This window comes from Nyctereutes procyonoides, unplaced genomic scaffold (assembly GCF_905146905.1).
Source record: "Nyctereutes procyonoides isolate TBG_1078 unplaced genomic scaffold, NYPRO_anot_genome, whole genome shotgun sequence".
Taxonomy (NCBI): domain Eukaryota; kingdom Metazoa; phylum Chordata; class Mammalia; order Carnivora; family Canidae; genus Nyctereutes; species Nyctereutes procyonoides.
This window is the reverse complement of record NW_026575030.1, coordinates 15,853,297-15,864,553: the sequence shown is the minus strand read 5'-3', so window position 1 is coordinate 15,864,553 and position 11,257 is coordinate 15,853,297. Positions and strand designations below refer to the sequence as shown.

General features: G+C 39.1%; 1 protein-coding gene and 1 pseudogene across 5 annotated transcripts in view; one reads left to right on the top strand and one right to left on the bottom strand.

Annotated features, from left to right (window-relative positions):
• The window catches only part of WDR33 (WD repeat domain 33), a 111,239-nt gene that overhangs the window by 33,460 nt on the left and 66,522 nt on the right, over nucleotides 1-11,257 (top strand). Inside the window, exon 2 of one of the 5 annotated variants that reach the window (XM_055316407.1) lies at nucleotides 7,587-7,692. The exons of the other annotated variants lie outside the window; for them this stretch is intronic. The gene's annotated coding sequence lies outside the window, so the exon portion shown is untranslated. The remainder of the gene's footprint in view (nucleotides 1-7,586; nucleotides 7,693-11,257) is intronic. 5 annotated transcript variants of the gene reach the window in all.
• On the bottom strand, nucleotides 249-454 carry LOC129504011 (NADH dehydrogenase [ubiquinone] 1 alpha subcomplex subunit 1-like; annotated as a pseudogene).

Below are 11,257 nucleotides of genomic sequence, written 5' to 3'. Positions count from 1 at the left end.
AATCTTTTAAAAAACTTGGTAAGTTAATATGCATTTTAAAAAATGGTGCAAAACTGGAAAATGTCTCTTGTATACTAATCACAAGGATGAAAACCACACTCTATAACCACTGACTTTATCTCCATTTAAAACTTTTTTTTTTTACCTTTTGTTTTTATTATGCACTACATTAATACACTGCATAACCTTCCAGGAGAGGTAGATGAGCCATAACCGAGGTATTTTTCATCAATCAGGAAAATGCTTCCTTAATGGATATTCTCCAAACCCTTTGACACATAGTAACGATTAACTCCACTCGCCTATCTCTTTGCATCATACTCCACTGATGTGGATAATAGGCAGCACTTTTTTCCTTGCCCCCATTATTGAACCTGTGGATGTGCGCCGTGGCTGTGCAGGGGATAACCAAGCACACGGCCATGACACCGAGCCCGAGAATCTCCAACCACATTGCACCGTGGTTGGCAGGGCCTCCATTTAAAACTGTTGGGGTGGGGGGTGGAGGCTTGGGTCATTGGTTAAAGATCTGTCTTTAGCTGAGGTTATGTTCCCAGAGTCCCGGGATCCAGCCCTGCATCAGATTCCCCCGCTTAGCAAGGAGTCTACTTCCCCCTCTGCCCCTCCCTCACCCCTTTCATGCTCTCTTGCTCTCTCAAATAAGATCTTAAAAAAAAAAAAAAAAACAAACAGTTAATGCTATAGGTTTCTTTATCCCAGAATCACACTTTTGAAAGATTGAACTATTACTTTCTAACTAAGTTGACATCCAGAATATGGTCATGTGGATTATATGTAAAAGTTTGTTTTTAACTTTTGGCACAGAAAACTACATCTAAAAGTACAAGTATGGGCAGCCCAGGTGGCTCAGTGGTTTAGTGCCGCCTTCAGTCCAGGGCCTGATCCTGGAGACCTGGGATCAAGTCCCACGTTGGGCTCCCTGCATGGAACCAGCTTCTCCCTCTGCCTGTGTCTCTGCCCCCCCCCATCATAAAAAACAAACAAAAAAACACGGGTCTAATGTAGTATCTACTAACATGTTTCAGTAGCTTTACAACTAAGTATTAGTGGAAGCTACTTAACCTTAGGTTATGAAGAATTACAAAGTTAAATCTTTGGCTGAAAGTTATAAAAGTTGGAAAACTCCTATATTGAGAATTAATTAAAATTGATCTTTGAGTGCTTGGGTGGCCTGATTTTGACTGAGTCATGATCTCAGGGTGGTGAGATTGAGCTGGTATTGGACGTCCCACTCATTGGTCAGTGTACTTGTCCCTTTCCTGCCACTAAAATAAAAAAATTGATCTTTATTTTTAAAGATTTTATTTATTTATTCATGAGAGACCCAGAGAGGCAGAGACATAGAGGGAGAAGCAGGCTCCCCATGGGGAGCCTGATGCGGGCTTTGATCCCAGGACCCCAGGGTTATGACCTGAGCCAAAGGCAGATGTTCAATCACTGAGCCACCAGGGTGCCCCTAAAAATTGATTTTTAATGTGCAGTTTAGTTATCAGCAGATTTATGATAGCAGTCTAAAATGCTTATCTTTTGAGTTAATTATTTCATATGTGTATTCTCAGCATGGGTGGTTTGTTTTTACCTGCTAGTGAGTTGCTCATCCTAACTTTTCTTTGCTCATGCTAACTTTTTAAATGGACTTTTTATTGAGATAATTATATATACAATATATTTGTGAGCAGCAATACAGAATGATCCTATGTACCTTACCTAATTTTCCCAGCAGTAACAACTTGGAAAACTATAGTACAATATCGCAAGTCAATTATTTTTTTAAAAAGATTTTATTTATTTATTTGAGAGAGAAAGTAGTGCGAGAGAAAGCATAAGCAACTGAGCAGGGACCTTGATGTGGGGCTGGACCCCAGGACCCTGGAATCATGACCGGAGACTAAGGCCTGATGATTAACCAGCTGAACCATCCAGGCACCCCTACAAGTCAAATATTGACATTGATTTAATCTACAGATCTTACACAGATTTTCTGAGTTTTTTTTTTTTTTTTAAGATTTTATTTATTCATGAGAGAAAGAGAGAGACAGACACAGAGACACAGGCAGAGGGAGAAGCAGGCTCCATGCAGGGACCCCCATGTGAGACTCGATCCCAGGACTCCAGGATCACGCCCTGGGCCGAAGGCAGACACTCACCTGCTAAGCCACCGTGGCGTCCCTCTGCAATTTCATTATATGTATATATTTGTGTATCTACCACCATCGTCAAGATACCTAGCAGTTCATCACATAGTAGTTCCCCTTTTATAATCACATCCTTCCTTTATCTCTTACTCTGCCAATCACTAATCACTCCATTTTTGTCATCTTGTTATTTCAAGAATGTCACGTAAGTGAAAGTATACAGTATATAACTTTTTAGATAGGTTCATGTATCTCCTACCACAGTTGAGATACAGAATCATGTGAACTTTTAAAAACTACGTAAACAGCTACCTTCTTGTTTATTTTTTTAAAAACTGAATGGTCTCAGTATAAATTGTTCCTGATTTGTTCAGGATTCATATATTAAAGATTTGGCAGTGAAGAAAAGGAGACCATGGTCATTTGGTATTGGCCTTACTTACCATTTATGTAGGTCCCCTCAAAGTTTTGTTGACAGATTACATAACATCTCTTTTAGGGTAGATTATTCATCCCAGGACCTACTTATTGGTTTTGAGATAGGTAATCTTAAAATAGAGGTTTCCAGACTGAGGTTCTGACAGTGAAGTCAAGGTTTGTTTTAATGAAAGTGAGGATCTTAAAACTTTTTATTATTTTCAGAAGTTCTACACTAATTATACTTGCTATTCTAGCTATTTAATGCATCAATAATTTGCTCTTGGTTAGAATTATTTCATCTCAGTTTGGAAAACAAAGCTTTTTTGTGCTGATGAGAAACTCTGATTAGTGGTTGATGTGATAAGAATTATTTGATTTGATAATTGGACCAGATTCTGGTGCCATAGCTACTACCACTTGGGATCGTTGCTTCATGTGAACTTCTTTGGCTATGAATACACAGTGGTAGCAGAAATTAAGTGATCAAAAGAGGAAGATACATAGATAGGAAATCCACAGGAAGAAGATACTTTTTTTTTTTACTGGTGACTCAGTATACACATACGTACAACTGAAACAGTTTCACAAAAGCAGTTCTTTCCTGTAAAATATGTAGTTCAATATTATGTGTTCTATTTTTTTTTTTTTAATTATTAAAGTACTGTTGGTTGTTAGCTAAATTGGTTTCAGGAACCATCAATATGATGTGACTTCTACTTTAAAGAAAAAATACTACTAACATTAGTTCATGACACTTTAGGTCCTGGAGGTGTTTTTTTTTTTTTTTTTTTTTTTTTTAAGTAAATTCTGTTCCCAAGATCAAGAGTTGCATGTTCTACTGTTTGAGCCAGCCAGATGCCCCAAGTTGTTTTTTGATTCAGAGCCTCAGTTCTATCCTCCTGAATAGTAGTTTAAAGATCTTTGGGATTCTTGGGTGGCTCCGTCAGCTAAGTATCTGACTCTTGGTTTTGGTTCAGGTCTCTCAGGGTCGTGAGGTTGAGCTCTGGGGTCACGCTTCTTGCTTAGTGTAGAGTGGTTTGTTCTCTATCTCCCTCTGCCTTTTCCCCCACTTGTGCTCACGCATGTGTTCTCTCTTGTTAATCTTCTTTCTCATAAATAAATCTTTATTTTTATTTATTTTTTAATAAATCTTTAAATGAAAAAGATCTTTTTATTCAATTGTGTGAAACATTTAGTAAATCCATTTTGGATTGAAATTGTGGGGATTAGTTAAATTATAGCAAGGTTATTTTCCTGTAGAAAAAAAAATATATATTTTTTCCCCCTGTGTTTTAGTTTATCAGCTGTGATAGTGAAATTTTTCTAATGGAGTCAGAAATGTTTGAATGATTATTTTGGACTATGTTTGGTTGGAGGAAAAGATTATGCTGGCCCTGGTATGCTGAGTGAATGAGAGAGAGCATTACTTAATTTGTTTCATTTCACTGGGTCTTTTCCTCCTACTTATACTTAGCCCAACCCAAATTAAACTTCTTAAGACTGACTTGTGATGTAAGCATCCTGTTACATTCCTATTGCCTATGATAGATTGTTTCTGGCAAACAACTATAGTAGATTCTCTTTGTAGTAGTAGATTTTCACATTGCTTTCTTTTTGAGCTCTTCTGTTCTTATAAACTGTCAATATTTTGAGAGCAGACTGTGTGTATGTCTGTGTGTCTGTCTTTAGTGCCTGTCAGGTAGTTAGTGTTCACTGATAAGTCAGTGAAATGAATTGCATTTCTCATTATGCTTCCCCATGCCACAGAGCGTTTTCATGTATTTCAGCAATTTATTTTTCTTTTCTTTTTTTTTAAGATTTTATTTACTCATGAGAAACAGAGAGGTAGAGTATACACAGGCAGAGGGGGAAGCAGGCTCCATGCAGGGAGCCCGATGTGGGACTCGATCCCGGGTCTCCAGGATCATGCCCCAGGCCGAAGGCAGCGCAAAACCGCTGAGCCATCTGGGCTGCCCATTTCAGCAATTTCTAAGTATGTGTTTGTTTATGGCTAGGAACTGCCTCAGTGATTTTGGTGGTGGCTGCTTATTACATATGTAGATATTTTTAAAGATTTTATTTATTTATTCATGAGACACACACACACACACACACACACACACACACAGAGGCAGAGGCATAGGCAGAGGGAGAAGCAGGCTCCATGCAGGGAGCCCAATGTGGGATTCGATCCCAGGACTCCAGGATCATGCTCTTAGCCGAAGGCAGACATTCAACTCCTGAGCCCCCCAGGCATCCCTCTTATATTTCCAGTTTAGGTCTTAACCTTTCTCATGAATTTTTTTCCTGTTCATTCTATTTATTGTATTATTCATATTTTTAAGGCTTTGTTAATACTTGAGTAGTTTTATTTTTATTTTTATTTTTTAAATTTTTTTTTAAATTTTTATTTATTTATGATAGTCACAGAGAGAGAGAGAGGCAGAGACACAGGCAGAGGGAGAAGCAGGCTTCATGCACTGGGAGCCCGATGTGGGATTCGATCCCGGGTCTCCAGGATCGCGCCCTGGGCCAAAGGCAGGCGCCAAACCGCTGCGCCACCCAGGGATCCCTGAGTACAGTTTTTATTACTAAAATTAGAGGTTTAGGTTCAATAAAGTGAGTTCTTATTTAACAATACAAGAAAAAATCTTTTTAAGATTTTATTTATTTGAGGGTTATACACACAAGTTGGGGAGAGGGGAAGAGGGAGAAGCAGAGTCCCGACCTAGCAGGGAGCCTGACACAGGGCTTGATTCCACGACCTGAGCTGGAGGCAGGTGGCCTAACTGACTGAAGTTGCCCCCCCACCCCCCTTTTAAGATTTATTTATTTTATAGAGATAGCTTGAGTAGGAGGGTCTGAACGAGAGAGAATCTCAAGCAGACCTTGTGCTGAGTGCAGAGCCTGATGTGGGCCATGATCCCACGGCTCCGAGACCATGACTTGAACTGAAACAGGAATTTGATGCTTAAGTGACTATGCCACCCAGGCACCCCATAGCAGAGTTCCACAATGTAAAACTTGTAATGACTTCTTGAAGAAAAGCGTTTATGTTTTTTTCTATCTACTTTTCTATCTTCATTTATAATTTTGGCAATATCACATCACTAAGCTTATAAAACATGTTACTTTTTATTAGTTGGGACAAGAACCATAATTATAAAATTATAATGTTGGTATGGACCTGTATGCCCAAATATTGGAGAAGTAAGTCTGGGTATTCTAGTTTGTTCAACAGACTAGTCACTACATTGGCTTATGGAATACATTATTTCATTCAAAATAATACCTTTTGAGCAAAAATAGTCTTGAAGTTATCTATTGAAGTAACCTCATTGTCCAGGTTGAGAAAGTATATGTAGTGGCTGGCTTATTTTGGAGGGGAGTAGTTGAAAGCTTGAAGGCTAAGGATATGATGCAAAGGCTAAGGGTATGGTGCAAACTTTTGTGAACTCAAGAGTCTTTGTATTTGCCAGATAAGTCCAGATACCACCAAGTCTGAAATCTGTTCTATGAACTTAGAAGTTATATTTGTGAATCGAATGATATTCCGTACATGATGCAGGGCATAATATAAAGTTGGCACTTGATGAAAAAATTTTTTTAAAGATTTTATTTATTTATTCATGAGAGACACAGAGAGAGGCAGAGATACAGGCAGAGGGAGAAGCAGGCTCCCTGCAGGGAGCCTGATGTGGGACTCGATCCTGGGAACTCCAGGATCACACCCTGAGCCAAAGGCAGACACTTAACGGCTGAGCCATCCAGGTGTCCCGGCACTTGATGAAATTTTCCTGATTGCTTGAAACATCAAAGGTTTGTGTGTATGAGAAAGACATGATGAGTTCATTGTTTCAGGTGGATTTTTTTTTCCTTAGCTATTTGGTTCTCTTGTTAGTATGTAGTATGTATGTATGTATTTATTTTAGTATGTAGTATTTAATAACCATATCCAAATTACTTGTCTTCTCTCTACCTCACTTTCTCTTATCTTGTAAGAGTTAAGCATCCAATTCTTTATCCCTCCCTCTCTTATCTTCTCTCTACCTCACTTTCTCCCACCATCCCTCACCCTAGATAGGAGATGAAAGTGCTATTGGGGGACAAATCTGATTTGAAGTTTTGATATTCTTTTAATGTACTTGAAGTGAATACTGTAGTAAGTGGAAATCACAGTAATTTTATTGAGGGATAAAGCTTTTCTTTCTTTTTATTTATTTTATTTATTTTTTTAAAAAAGATTTTATCATTTATTTATTTGAGAGAGAGAGTGAGAGAGAGTGCACACGCGTGCACACAGGTGGCAGGCGGTAGGTGGAGAGGGAGAAGCAGACTCTTCCACTGAGTGGGGAGCCTGATGTGGGGCTCTGTCCCAGGACCCTGGGATCATGACCTGAGCCCAAGGCAGACACTTAACTGGCTGAGCCATCTAGGTGCCCCAAGCTCTTAATTCTTTTTCTGCATTTGGATATATATCTATAGTTCCTTGAAATGTAGTGAAGCATAAAGGATAGTTTAATGACTTGAGAGATGTTTCTTTCTGTCTGGGTCACTTATTTTTCAATCTTCTATATGGAGTTTTCTGCTATTTCAGTTGGAGAAAGCTGTTTTATTATTATTGCTAGAATCTTTGGGCAACCCATGTTGATGAGCCAGGAAGGCCAAGTATTTTGCTCCGACTGCCACTGTATGTGTGTATGTTTCACCAGTTTATGGATTAGGGAGGGCTCTGTTTTCAAACACAGTCACATTCTGAGGTGTTGGAGGCTAGGACTTGAACATATGAATTTGTGTGAGGACACGGTTCAGCCCATAACAGCTACAAAGAGTCTCTGTTTTGGTTTTGGTAAGTGACAGTGGTTTGCAGGAAGTGAAGCTGAAGTGTATAAGGCTTAATGAAGTGACCAGTGAAGACTGGTCACTGTATTGTGAGGAGATTTGTTTTTCTTTTATTTTAGGATTGGTTCTTTTTTTTTTTTTTTTAAGATTTTATTCATTTATTCATAGGGACACAGAGAAGCAGAGACACTGGCAGAGGGAGAAGCAGACTCCATGCAGGGACCCTGATGCAGGACCCGATTTCAGGACACCAGGAACACCCTCTGGGCTAAAGGCAGGCACTAAAAACCACTGAGCCCACTCAGGCATCCCTTAGGGTTGAATCTTGATGTAAAATATAATTGTACTTTATCCTCTTCTTTTTCTTCCTGCTGGTCCTTTATTTTTAGAGCACAAGTAGTACTTGATCATTCAGGAAAAGTTAAAGTTCTTTTTTTTTTTTTTTTTTAGAATAAGTTTTATTCAACAAATCTGCAAATGGAAAGGTATTTTTGCCCATCCTCTTAGGTGAAGGAGTAATATTTTTCCTTGGCTTTAACATGTGACTCATTCAAGAGTGTTAGTAATAGCATAGTGATTGTTTTGTATTTGACTTCAGTTGTTTTCCTCTGTTTGTACAGTAGATCCTTGATTTGTCTCTTGGTTAAGTGCTTTGTGGAAGTTTTTTCCAGTAGATGAAATATCCCCCATTTTTTAGCTGAGGTGAAAATCACATAACATAAAATTCACTGTTTTAACCATTTTCAAAGTGCCCATTTCAGCACTGCTTAGTACATTCACAATGTTGTGCATAAGCCACCTCTGCCTAGTTCCAAACATTTTCATCATTCCTAAAGGAAAGTCCACTCCTGTTAAGCACTCTATTCCTCCTTTCTCCAGCCCCTGGCAACCGCTAACCTTTCTGTCTCCCACTAATCTTTCTGTCTCTGTGTGTTCACCTGTTCTGGATTTTTCATATAAATAGAACTTAAAATATGTGACCTTTTATGTCTGGCTCCTTTCACTTAAGATAAAGTATTTAAGCAGGTTTTTTTTTTTTTTTTTTTAAGATTTTATCTACTTGTTTTAGTGGAGACAGAGGAGGGGCACAGGGATAGGATGAGAATCTCCAATCTCAAGTGTAGACTCCTGCTGAGCATGAAGCCTGAGATGGGGCTCAGTCTCATGACCCTGAGATCCATCACCTGAGCTGAAACCAAGAGTGGACACTCACCCGACTCAGCCATCCAGAACACATAATGTATTTAAGATTCATCCATATATCAGTACTGTATTCCCTTTTCTTTTGGCTGAATAATTCTTTTTTTGAGATTTTATTTATTTGTGCATGAGAGACAGAGAGAGAGAGAGGCAGAGACACAGGCAGAGAGAGAAGTAGGCTCCATGCAGGGAGCCTGATGTGGGGCCCAATCCCGGGACTCCAGGATCACGCCCTGGGCCAAAGGCAGGCACTTAACTGCTGAGCCACCCAGGGATCCCCTGGCTGAGTATTTTTAAAGCTTCTTTTGTTATGTGTAAAAATGAGGGTTTTTTTGTTTTTTAAGTAGGCTCCATGCCCAGTGTGGGTCTTGAACTCAAGACCCTGAGATTAAGAGATGCTCTACTGACTGAGCCAGCCAGGCACCCCTAAAATGTTATTTTTGTAACATCGTTGATCAACCATATTTCAGTAAAAAGAATTAATTCTCATTTGAAATCAATAATATTAGTAGATTATTAGGATGATTTTATTCTAATAAAATTAGAAATGTGATGATTGTAACATGAAAAAATAGTAATTTTTAGGAAATACTTTTCAAAACAACATCTTTTTATTTTTTAAAGTTTTATGTATTTAAATAATCTGTACATCCAACCATGGGGCTCGAACTCATGATCCTGAGATAATTGAGTCAGCCAGGAGCTCCAGAGCTGCATCCTTTTGGAATTACTTGCTTAAGTATCTGAATTAAAGCCATTAGTTGAAATCTGGATGCTGAAACTTGGTTGGACTCATAGGACAGTTGATTAAACAGATTCCTTCACCAACCTTATGGACTCAAATGCTTAGCGCACTTTGTGCATTCTAATTTAATTCACACATAGCACTAAGAGAGAATGTTTATCTCATTATAAATTAGCATTTGTGGGGATTCCTGGGTGGCTCAGTGGTTTAGAGCCTGCCTTCAGCCCAGGGCATGATCCTGGAGTACTGGGATCAAGTCCCACGTCCGGCTCCCTGCATGGAGCCTGCTTCTCCCTCTGCCTGTGTCTCTGCCTCTCTCTCTCTCTCTCTCTCTCTCTCTCTCTCTCTCTCTCTCTCTCAGTCTGTCTCTCTCATGAACTTAAAAAAAAAATCTTAAAAAAAATTAACATTTGTGAGAGACCTTCTGGGATTGTACCACAGTAATGGATATAATATGTATTAAATGTGTATTTTTTTTTTTTTATAAATTAATTTTTATTGGTGTTCAATTTACCAAAATACAGAATAACACCCAGTGCTCATCCCGTCAAGTGTCCCCCTCCGTGCCCGTCACCCATTCACCCCCACCCCCCGCCCTCCTCCCCTTCCACCACCCCTAGTTCATTTCCCAGAGTTAGAAGTCTTTATGTTCTGTGTCCCTTTCTGATATCTCCCACACATTTCTTCTCCCTTCCCTTATATTCCCCTTCACTATTATTCATATTCCCCAAATAAGTGAGAACATACACTGTTTGTCCTTCTCCGATTGTTAAATGTGTATTTTATCACACTACTTAGTTTTGTTTATTTGTTCCTCCTGTTATCCCCCTCTCTATTAGCATTATTAAAAGGTTTCATGAGAGACTAAAGTGGCAGGATGAATGAAGTAGGAATGCTAAAATATTTTCATCCAAAGGAAATCATACATTTTGTTCTGGTCCTTTAGTGTATTGAATGAAGAAAGGCAAATATAAGACTATAGAAAAAATGCAGAGTACATTTTTTTTTTTAAGATTTTATTTATTTATTCATGAGAGAGAGAGGCAGAGACAGAAGCAGGCTCCATGCAAGGGGGCCCAATGTGGGACTTGATCCTGGACTCCAGGATCACGCCCTGGGCTGCAGGTAGGCGCTAAACTGCTAAACCACCCAGGCATCCCTGGAATGTAAATTTAATTGGAGAGCCTTAAAGTTGAAAAACTGTAAGCCCTTCATATTTAGTCCATTCAGTTGTTAACTTAATGTTGACTATATAAGTATTTAAATATACATACTGAGAAATACATATCTGTGGTACATACATTTCTGTGGTACTTGGATCCTGAAGTTAGATATATATATATACTTACATTAAAACATTTTTTTCTTTTAAAGATTTTATTTATTAAGAGCGTGAGTGTGAGAGAGAGGAGAGGCAGCGGGAGAGAGAGCATCTCAAGCCGACTCTGTGCTGAGCACAGAGCCAGATGCCTGGCTTGATCTCATGACCTGAGCCGAAATCATGAGTTGGATGCTTAACTGACTGCGCCCCCCAGGCACCCCTAGATATACATACTTCTAGCATTTATGTGAAATAGGATAGTTTTTTTTTTTTACACTATTCCTAGGAAAGTTAAAAAGACAAAAAGTCATATTTAAAAAAAATTTTTAGTGACTCTTGCATAAATGATTTGTTTTACTATCAAACATCTAATGAAAATGTCATTAAATGTGAATAGGGGATCCCTGGGTGGCTCAGCAGTTTCGCTCCTGCCTTTGGCCCAGGGCGCGATCCTGGAGTCCCAGGATCGAGTCCCAAGTTGGGCTCCTGGCATGGAGCCTGCTTCTCCCTCTGCCTGTGTCTCTGTCTCTCTCTCTCTCTCTCTCTCTCTCTCTCTCTCTCTCTCTCTCTCTC